The sequence below is a fragment of the Macaca nemestrina genome, chromosome 5 (genome assembly GCF_043159975.1).
Source record: "Macaca nemestrina isolate mMacNem1 chromosome 5, mMacNem.hap1, whole genome shotgun sequence".
In the NCBI taxonomy this organism is placed as follows: domain Eukaryota; kingdom Metazoa; phylum Chordata; class Mammalia; order Primates; family Cercopithecidae; genus Macaca; species Macaca nemestrina.
Genome location: NC_092129.1, coordinates 110607906 through 110618556, shown reverse-complemented (window position 1 = coordinate 110618556; position 10651 = coordinate 110607906). Strand labels below are relative to the sequence as shown.

General features: G+C 38.8%; 1 pseudogene; it reads left to right on the top strand.

The window, feature by feature from the left end:
• The first annotated feature begins 7506 nt into the window (after positions 1-7506).
• On the top strand, positions 7507-7595 carry LOC112426296 (U6 spliceosomal RNA; annotated as a pseudogene).
• Positions 7596-10651: the final 3056 nt, after the last annotated feature.

Genomic DNA, 10651 nt, shown 5'->3' with positions numbered 1-10651 from the left:
CACCTGTAATCCCAGCACTTTGGGAGGCTGAGGTAGGAGTATTGCTTGAGTCCAAGAGTTCAAGGCTGCAGTAAGCTATGACTGCATCACTGCACTCCAGCCTAGGTGACAGAGCAAGACCCTGTCTCTAAAATTAATTAATTAAAAATAGCAATTCATTTGATTCCATCTTATCCCATAGTGATTTTAAGATAGTATACACAAATTGAATAATAATAAAAGAGAATGGAGGAGGCAGTCACCACAGCAACATCAGCAGTGCACCTAGCCCCCAGAGCTCCAGCCAAAGGAGAAGTGGGGTAAGTAAGAAGGTACCATAGCTCATACAAAGCAAACTGCCTGCAAATCGACCAGTGGTAATGCATCCAGAAAGCAAATGGCTAAAAAAGCCACACGAGAGAGGGCACCCTCTACTTAAGGGGTGAAGAAACCTCATCATTATAGACCTGGTACTGTGGCACTCCTTGAAATGAGACATTAACAGAAGTCCCTTGAACTTACGATTTGCCAAATTCCCTTCCAGCATCTAGCGTGAGAAATAGCTCAGAACTTTAAAACAGATCTGCACTTCCAGAGCACAGCTATTGGTGTTTTGCAGGAGGTAAGTGAAGCCCATCTGGTTGGCCTTTTTGAAGACACCAAACTGTGTGCTATCCATGTGTAATAAATTATGCCAAAAGACATCCAGGTAGCATGCTGCATATGTGGGAAAAAGTGCTTAAGAATCCACTATGATGGGAAATATTCACTCTAAAAAAAAATTCTCTTCTTCCTGTTATTGGTAGTTCTGAACATTATATTTTTTTCTTGGGGTCAAAAGGTACTTAAATATATGATTGTGAGTGGATAAACAGGGGACAGGAAACAGGTATTGGCAATTTTTCCACTTTCATTTGCATGTGAATTTTTAGTATAAATGCCAGGGATGTAAAGTATTAATGCAAGTCAAAATGTTTCAGTGAACAAGTTTCACTGTTTCAACTTTATAATGGTTATAAATAACCCTGTTAAAATTTTCTGGACAGTGCCAGCATTTTTAAAACAAGTAAATGCTTATTGATGGCAACTAAAGGGTATTTGTTGCAAGTTTATCATACAGTAGATTCCATCCATTCACTTTTCTAACTGAATTGTCCCATATGCAAGTACATATTTTTAATGTTGTCTGTCTTCTGTGCTATACCTGCAAGTTTGCTATCAAAATACATTAAACTACAAAAAAGAAAGAGAGAAGAGATGAACCAACTTGTTATCTAGAATTCAATTTTGACTGATACATAAAATGTTTTTCCTACTTTCAAGATTATAGAACATGTATGGTCTTCACATCTAGAATTTTAAAACCTTAATGATGGGCAAGGCCTGAAAAATGAGGAAATTTACACAAAATATGGAAAAGTTCACAATGACCACATTGGCTTTTCTTTTCTTTCCTTTGCTTTTCTTTTCTTTGCTTTTCCTTTCTTTTCTTTCTTTCTTTTTTTCTTTTTTTTTTTTTTTGAGACAGAGTTTCCCTCTATCACCCAGACTGGAGTTCATTGGTGCTGGGAGGTTCACTTCAACCTCTGCCTTCTGGGCTCATGTAGCTGGGATTACAGGCATGTGCCACCACGCCTGGCTAATTTTTGTATTTTTAGTAGAGATCAGGTTTCACCATGTTGGCCAGGCTGATCTCAAACTTCTGCCTCAGTCTCCCAAAATGCTGAGATTACAGGCATGAGGCACTGCACCTGGCCAATGATCATATTTTCATTAGAAAAGGTGTACTTTTTTAAAAGAAAGGTAAGATAATACTGTCAAACTTTGGAGTTTCAGAGAAAACATCTAAACTGTTCTTTATTTGTTAGCTTAACATTATTTGAAAATACTGAAAAATACTAGAAAGAAAGTAACTTCTTCCAAACTAAAATTCCATAAAAAAGAAGACAAGCTGGGCACGGTGGCTCATGCCTATAATCCCAGCTCTTTGGTAGGTCGTGGCAGCAGATCACTTGAAGTCAGGAGTTCGAGACCAGCCTGGCCAACATGTTGAAACCCTGCCTCTACTAAAAATACAAAAATTAGCTGGGTACATGGTGGCGTGTGCCTGTAATCCTTGCTACTGGGGAGGCTGAGACATGAGAATCGCCTGAACCCGGGAAGTGGAAGTTGCAGTGAGCCGAGATTGCACCATTGCACTCCAGCCTAGGCAACAGAGTGAGACTCTGTCTCAAAAAACAAAAATAAATTTTAAAAAAAGACAAAGTCATCCACACCAACCCTCTAATTCCTTTCTTCTGACATAGTTATGCCATACAGATTAGCTATATATAAGTTATGTTTATATAAATTATGATAAACATTTATATAAATGATAAACACACTGGCCTGTATCCAGTGTGATGGCTCTGATGAAAAAAAAGATGGCCTATAGCTTGCTTTTTCTTTTTCTATTAATTTTTCTATTAATCTTTTTTTAGAGATGGGGGTCTCACTATGTTGCCCAGCCTGGGCTTGAACTCCTAGCCTCAAGCAATCCTCCTACCTCAGCCTCCTGAGTAGTTGGGACTACAGATGTGTGCCACCACACCTTTGTTTTTTCTCTTAATCATGGATGCTTTCCTGATCAGTACTGTCAACCTTTTATAAAAGATGCTATAAAAGATATTTATTTTGGGGCTAGAGCATTGCAATGAGAATATGTGTGCCATAGTAAATTATGTGCATATTCAGGGAGGTAAAGGAAGGCAAGGGTTTTCAAGGGAAAAAATGAGGAGGATCACAGAATTGTTTTGACATCATTATCCTTGGCTATAAAGATCTGTAACAAGTGTGACGCCAGTGCAAGGTTGGAAAGGCAGTTGTTGGGCAGATGTCCCTGCAGAAGTATTTCTTGTGTAAGGTTGCAATGGGTTTTATGAAAGATTGTGGTTTTTACAGTCTTTGTGATAGTTTTTATTATCAGGCATATAAGCATGAGAGCCTTTTCTTTATGACATTCACCAGCTCTATTTGTCAGTGGGTTTTGTTTTGTTTTTTTTTTTTTACATCAGTAACTTCATTTTGATTCTGACAACATCCACAATTTCCTCATTTCATCAAGATCTTCCTCCAAAAGCATCACTGATTAATCACCCTGTAGTTAGGTTTTGATGTCCCTCAGTACAGAATGGACCTGTCTTTGTTATTGGTCTTCTCTCATATTATAGGGAGTAATAGGCAACTAGGAGTCAGTGTCAAAACTCTTTTAGCCATGTTTGAGCAACAAGGGAGGTTTAAAGGGAGTAGCTGTAAGGCTCAGTCTACCTGAAGTCCATTAATAAGTTCTGTTCTGTGGTCTTTTGTTTTCATCTCAAAGTATTGGGTCAGCATTATTTTGTTAGGAGTTGTACTTCCGTAAAAATTTTACAGTTAACATACACAAAGTTTAAAAAGGGAAAAGACGAAGTAAAATGAATAGTAATATGACTATTCTAATTTGTATAATTATTTTGAGCCATTAATCTAGGCTTAAAGATAACCAATTGAATAAATCAAATGACCATAGGGAATTAGGCGAGACCTATTGTAACCAGGTGAACTACTTTCTTATTTTGTATATATGGGTCTCAACTTTTTCAGAGGAATTTATCCAGGTATAGCACATAGTATTGCCAATAGCACAGACATTTTCTTATTTAACCAATGGACACTAAACAATTTTGTTGTTTTGTTTTGAGACAGGGTCTCTCTCTGTCACCCAGACTGGAGTGCAGTGGCACGATCTTGGCACTGCAACCTCACCTCCCAAGTTCAAATGATTCTCCCGCCTCGGCCTCCCAAGTAGCTGGGACTACAGGTGTGTGCCGCCATGCCCGGCTAATTTTTGTGTTTTTAGTGGAGACAGAGTTTCACCATGTTGGCCAGGCTGGTGTCGAATTCCTGACCTCAGGTGATCCGCTCACCTAGGCCTCCCAAAGTGCTGGGATTACAGACATGAGCCACTGCGCCCGGCCTACTAAACAATTTCTTAGGTTAGGCTCTCTTAAGTTACCAGCAGAATATACTGATGGTGAAATTTCAATTACATCATTAGCTTACCAAGTGTAAAAGGTAGCATTAAGAGGGGTAAGAGTCTAATTATGATATGGAGTCTTGCTTCAGTGTCTTGAGAAAAGCTATCTACAGCGTGAAAACATCAACTGCTGCTCCTGGTTTGTAATCTGAAAGTCTCTGGTCATGACACCAAGTGGCTTGGTAAACCTTTTGTGCGGCCCATACATCAGGCATGAGGTTTGTTTCTTACATTTCATCTAGTTTTGACTTACAGGGATTTAGGAACAAAGAAGCATACTGCCAATTATTGAAGGAAATTAGGAGAATTCAAGGTCTGATCTAGTCTACAGGTAGACAACAAGAAGTTGAAAAAAAAATGCACAGAGCTACTATCTAATAACAGCTGTATTAAATTTCTTTAGAAATATAACTTTTCCTATAATCCCAGCACTTTGGGAGGCCGAGACGGGCGGATCACGAGGTCAGGAGATCGAGACCATCCTGGCTAACACAGTGAAACCCCGTCTCTACTAAAAAAAAATACAAAAAACTAGCCGGTCGAGGTGGCGGGCGCCTGTAATCCCAGCTACCCGGGAGCCTGAGGCAGGAGAATGGCGTGAACCCAGGAGGCGGAGCTTGCAATGAGCTGAGATCCAGCCACTGCACTCCAGCCTGGGCGACAGAGCAAGACTCCGTCTCAAAAAAAAAAAAAGAAATATAACTTTTTCCCTCTACACTGATCTTTAGGAATCTCAGGCTTAAAAACTTCTTGAGCATGGGAAGCCAAACCAAGGCAGACTTTAGACTTTATTTCAGTCTTAAGGTTCTTGGGTCTGCCAAGAAGCTACAATTTTTATTCACTCACTGTAAGGCTAGAAACTCCTAAAGCCAGACATTTTGTGCAAACTCTTAAATACAACATTTTATTCAAAGCCTTGGTAAATGACTAGGGGCACTGGCTCACACCCGTAATCCCAGAAACTTGGGAGGCCAAGGCAGGAGGATCCTGGATAACTTGAGGTCAGGAATTTGAGACCAACCTGGGCAATATAGTGAGACCCCACCTCTACCAAAAAAAAATTTGTTTTTAATTAGCCAAGCATGGTGGTACACACCTGTAGTCCTAGCCACTTAAGAGGCTGAGGGAGGAGTTTCACTTAAGCCTAGGAGCTTGAGAGCACAGTGAGTTTTGATCATGCTGCTGCACTCCAGCCTAGATTACAGAGTGAGACTCTGTCTCTAAAGAAACAAATAAACAAAAACACAAACATACAAAAAAAAAGGCTTGGTGAAAAAAAAAACAAAACAAATTCAGTGTTTCCAATTACATCCTGTTTATGAAGAGAGAGCAAATTTTTATTGAACTTATGTAAATAGAGAATACTCATAAATATTTGCCAATTTTTGGAAGAATCAAGTAGGGGAAAAAAGCAAAGATGTTTCCATCTTTATTAGAAGTATACTTTACCAAATTCTTGTAAACTATAAATAGCTTATGAGAAAAAAATTTCTTAAATCTGAAAAAAAAACATTTAAATAAAGAACCAACAATGGTTTAAATAAGTCATAAAAACATTACCAATTACTTAATTTCATGTAACTATTTTATTGTTTTGCTTGATCTTGATTAGCAGTTGTATGAACCTGTAAGTTTCCTTATTAGAGTTCTGAAGATTTTTATTTCATTCATTGTTCTTAAAGTTATCAGAAATCTGTGTTCAAGACTACTTGTTAGAGTCTTTTCCATGAAAAGTCATTTTGGACTAGAGCTGATTGCAAATGCTTTTAGAGAAGATTTCAAAGCAATAACTGTCGATGACAGAAACTTAAAATAGTCATGGTTAAAAATCTGATGAAAGTTCCTGACCAGGCACAGTGGTTCACACCTGTAATCCCAGCACTTTGGGAGGTTGAGGTGGGCAGATTGCTTGAGCCCAGGAGTTTGAGACCAGCCTAGACAACAAGGTGAAATCCCATCTCTACAAAAAATACAAAAATTAGCTGGGTGTGGTAGTGCACAACTATAGTCCCAGTTACTCAGGAGGCTGAGGTAGGAGGATTGCTTGCTTGAGCCCAGGAAGCAGAGGTTGCGGTGAGCCAAGATCACACCACTGCACTCCAGCCTGGGCAACAGAGTGAGACCTTGTCTCAAAAAAATAAAAAATAAATAATTTCCCAATTGACAAGGAAATTTAGTTATTTCCATTACATGCAGGATTTGAATCAGGTTTGTGAGGCCGAGGTCGGCAGATCATGAGGTCGGGAGATGGAGACCATCCTAGCTAATATGGTGAAACCCCATCTCTACTAAAAATACAAAAAATTAGCCAGGTGTGGTGGCAGGCACCTGTAGTCCCAGCAACTTGGGAGGCTGAGGCAGGAGAATGGCTTGAACCCAGGAGGCGGAGGTTGCAGTGAGCCAAGATCACACCACTGCACTCCAGCCTGGGCAACAGAGTAAGACTCTATCTCAACAACAAGAAAAAAAAAAGAATCAGAATCATGACTGACAATGTCATATCAGAAGGATCAAACTTTTATAAATCTTATACAACCGTTAGAATACTCACATTAATATATATCCATACAAATATAAGTTTAGGAAAGATTTAATATAGCCACCAAAATTATGACTGTAACGTATTATATTTTTATGAATTGATGTAACTTTTAGAACATTTATATCAATAGCACACACATAAATGTAACTGAGGGAATATCTAGTATCACTTATCATTTTACAATGCTTCTCATACAATTTACCAAATAAGCTTAATTATTTAATATCTCTAAAAGATGAGAGACACAACTTTGAGGCTCTCCAGCGGCCCAACTGGAAAATCCCAATGTTAATTTTGAGTCAAAAAGATTTAATTTCAGATTTTGATGATGTGGGTGCGGGGAGGACCTGCCAAAGATGTTAAAAAGTTCAAAACCCTTGATCAAAACAAAATCACAGGTTACCGTAAAATAATAGCCATGAATTTAACCACAGTGACAAAAGACTTCAAAAGCAATACAGAAAGTTATATGGATGTAAAAACCTAACCCTTTTAAAGCTCAGTTTTTCTATGTAATCCAAAACCTAATAAAGACAAGATAGGAAATTATCTTGATAAAACGTAAAATCTTTGTTTTTTTCAGGCCAGTTACCAGAACACGCTACAAGAAAAATCTCTTGTAGCGTGATTGCTTCTCCTTATGGGAAGCCCATTTAGATAATCTGGAAGTCAATCCTGATGAAAAGGGTACTTGAATTTAATCAGGCACAGGAAGAATGTATCTAGGGTTAAGAATATGCATTACATTATACAGCAATGTAAACAAGAAAACTAATACCTTGAGTGGGGGAATACATGGCTCTCACTAACAACATAGGAAGTGTCCTGATTACACGGAACAATTTAGGCACATCAGTAAAAGCCAAGTGTACAGAATTGGGTATACTGAAGGAATACACTGTGTTTCTAAGCCTTTAAGATAAATATTTCAGTGCTTGCTTTGGCAGCACATATACTAAAGTTGGAATGATACAGAGAAGATTAGCATGGCCATAAGCTGTTAAAAAACAATAATTTTTTAAAAATTTGAGCATCAACTGTAATAGTAGAGTTGGAAGAAAAAAAAGTTATAGAAATTGATGAAAAGATTGAAGGAGAGAGTTATCACCTCAGCCAAGAAAAAAGATACACCTCTTCAAAGGAAGAAAGAACAAAGGGCAATGATGTATGACCTGCAAATCACATGCAACAAGGTACAGCAAAAGTTGAACTTTTTTTCCTTAAGTTAACATTGAACTTCTAGGCTGAACATGTGGCCCATACCTGTAATCCCAGCACTTTGAGAGGCCAAGGCAGGTGGATCACTGAGCCCAGGAGTTCGAAACCAGCCTGGAGAGTATAGGAGACCCTGTCTTTACAAAAATTAGCTGGATATAGTGGCACACACCTGTAGTCCTAGCTACTCGGGAAGCTGAGGTGGAAGAATTGCTTGAGCATGCAAGGTCAAGGCTGCAGTGAGCTGTCACTCCAGCCTGGGTGGCAGAGTGAGAACTTGTCTCAAAAAAAAAAAAAAAGGCCAGGCGTGGTGGCTTACACCTGTAATTCCAGCACTTTGGGAGGCCAAGGTGGGCCGATCACTCGAGGCCAGGAGTTTGAGACCAGCCTGGCCAACATGGCAAAACCCCGTCTCTACTAAAAATACAAAAATTAGCCGTGTGTGGTGGCACGCACCTGTAGTCCCAGCTACTCAGGAGGCTGAGACAGGAAGACTGCTTGAATCTGGGAGGCAGAGGTTGCAGTGAGCCAAGATCCCGCCATTGCACTCCAGCCTGGGTGACAGAGTGAGACTCCATCTGAAAAAAAAAAAAAAAAAGTTGGTTGAACTTCTAAAATACAAATCTGAGAAGTTACAAAAAGGAAAAATTTTACCTTGAGAAATAAAATTATTAGTCTTAATGAAAAAGATAGCATCAGGCCAGGCACGGTGGCTCACGCCTGTAATTCCAGCACCTTGGGAGGCCAAGGTGGGTGGATCACCTGAGGACAGGAGTTCAAGACCACCCTAACCAATATGGTGAAACCTTGTCTCTACAATATAAAAAATTTGCTGGGCGTGGTGGAGGATGCCTGCAATCCCAGATACTCCAGAGGCTGAGGCAGGGGAATCACTTGAACCTGGGAGGCGGAGGTTGCAGTGAGCCGAGATTGTGTCACTGCGCTCCAGCCTGGGTGACAGAGCAAGACTCTGTCTCAAAAAAGAAAAGAAAAGAAAAGAAAAGAAAAAACAAAAACAAAAACAAAGACAGCATCTCCAACCTAAAACTTGGGAAACTAAATAGATCTCAGGAAGAAATGTGGCAGAAATACAAACTGTTAGCAGTTTAGAGGATGGCTGTTAAAGAAACAGATTTCAGAATCAAAACCTCTGGTAATTTTATTAAGAGCAAATGAATAATTTTTAAAAATCCTGTTGTTCTAACATAGGGGACCAAATTTGTTTAGTTTTGTATTAGTGTATTTTTAATATTAAAGCTCAATTTTAGAAAGACTCATAAACAATTGCCTTCTAATTATAGCCAACTTAATCATAAACAAAATTCCTCTCATAAAGTTCGCTTTCACAAACCTTATCACAACCTTATTCAGACCACTGATGACGTGCTTGAATTTTCTGCTTTGTCTTATACTTCTCTTTATTAACCAGTCATTTGACATTAGGATAAAAATTTACCATACAAGATTCTTTCTTGTACAAAATTATCCTTTTCTTTTTAACCTTCTTTACCAAAAATACATCCTTATATCCACAACTTTTTCAGTACTAATGGATCTACTTCACTGGCTTAAATAGCTGCAAAGCATTCTGCCAAAAAGATGTTCCATGGTGTATTTGATAATTTCTCTATCCTGATAATATATCTTTCCATACTTGGCTGGGCATGGTGGCTCAGGCCTGTAATCCCAGCATTTTGGGAGGCTGAGGTGGGTTGATCACTTGAGGTCAGGAGTTGGAGACCAGCCTGGCCAACCTGGCAAAACCCCATCTCTACTAAAAATATACATATATGTGCATATATATATATTTGTCCTATACTTAACATTTGTGTGATTGCTGAAAACATTGTGGCCCCTTTACACTGGGGTGGTGAACAACGGTTTGGCAAACTTTGAGGTCATCAAAGCATCTTCTTGAAAAATATGACTTTAGAAAATAGCCAACATTTGTATTAGACTATGTTCTTCAGAAATAAAAGAATCAGAGAAAGAAAAGCAGTAAGAAACTTACAAATATGTACACACACAAATTAGGGAGAAAGATAAAGTAATTATCTCACATGTATGTATTTATAATAAAATTATATTTAGAAGAATAGATAAGGAAGCTAGTTATAAAATGAGTCTTTTAATCTCCTAAGGCAAAGGCGTTTAAAGTCCAAAGCTCAGAGTGCTATTTAATCCTTTTTTGTGTGTGTTCTGAAGACTAAAGTTTGTCAACCTGCAGAAGTAATGAGGCAGTTCAGTTTGCAAAGTGAAGTTAATGAAAAACACAAAATTCTAATCAGATTTAGTTTGGAGTCAGCTTTAAAGAATAGCACTTTCGGGCTGGGCGCAGTGGCTCAGGCCTGTAATCTCAGCACTTTGGGAGGCCGAGGCGGGCAGATCACCTGAGGTCAGGAGTTCAAGACCAGCCTGTCTCTATTAAAAATACAAACATTAGCCGGGTGTGGTGTGTACACCTGTAGTCCCAGCTACTTGGGAGGCTGAGGCAGAAGAATTGCTTGAACCCAGGAGGTAGAGGTTGCTGTGAGCCAAGATTGCGCCACCGAACTCCAGCCTGGGCCACACAGTGAGACTCTGTCTCAAAAAAAAAAAAAAAAAAGAACAGAATAGCACTTTCAGAAAACTGTGTTACATGCCATTACTGCATTCCTTTTGCTGTTATTAACTGGAGTTAAGAAGTGAAGAATAAATACCAAGAAAGAAAGCAGCCTTCAACAGACTCAAATAAATAAGGACAATACAATAATGATGATCTATGAAAGTACCACTTTTATGCATTATTTCAAGTTTAAATGTTTGCTTCTAGGTCCACGGATTATATTCTACCTGTCGTTACCACATTATAATGACAATCG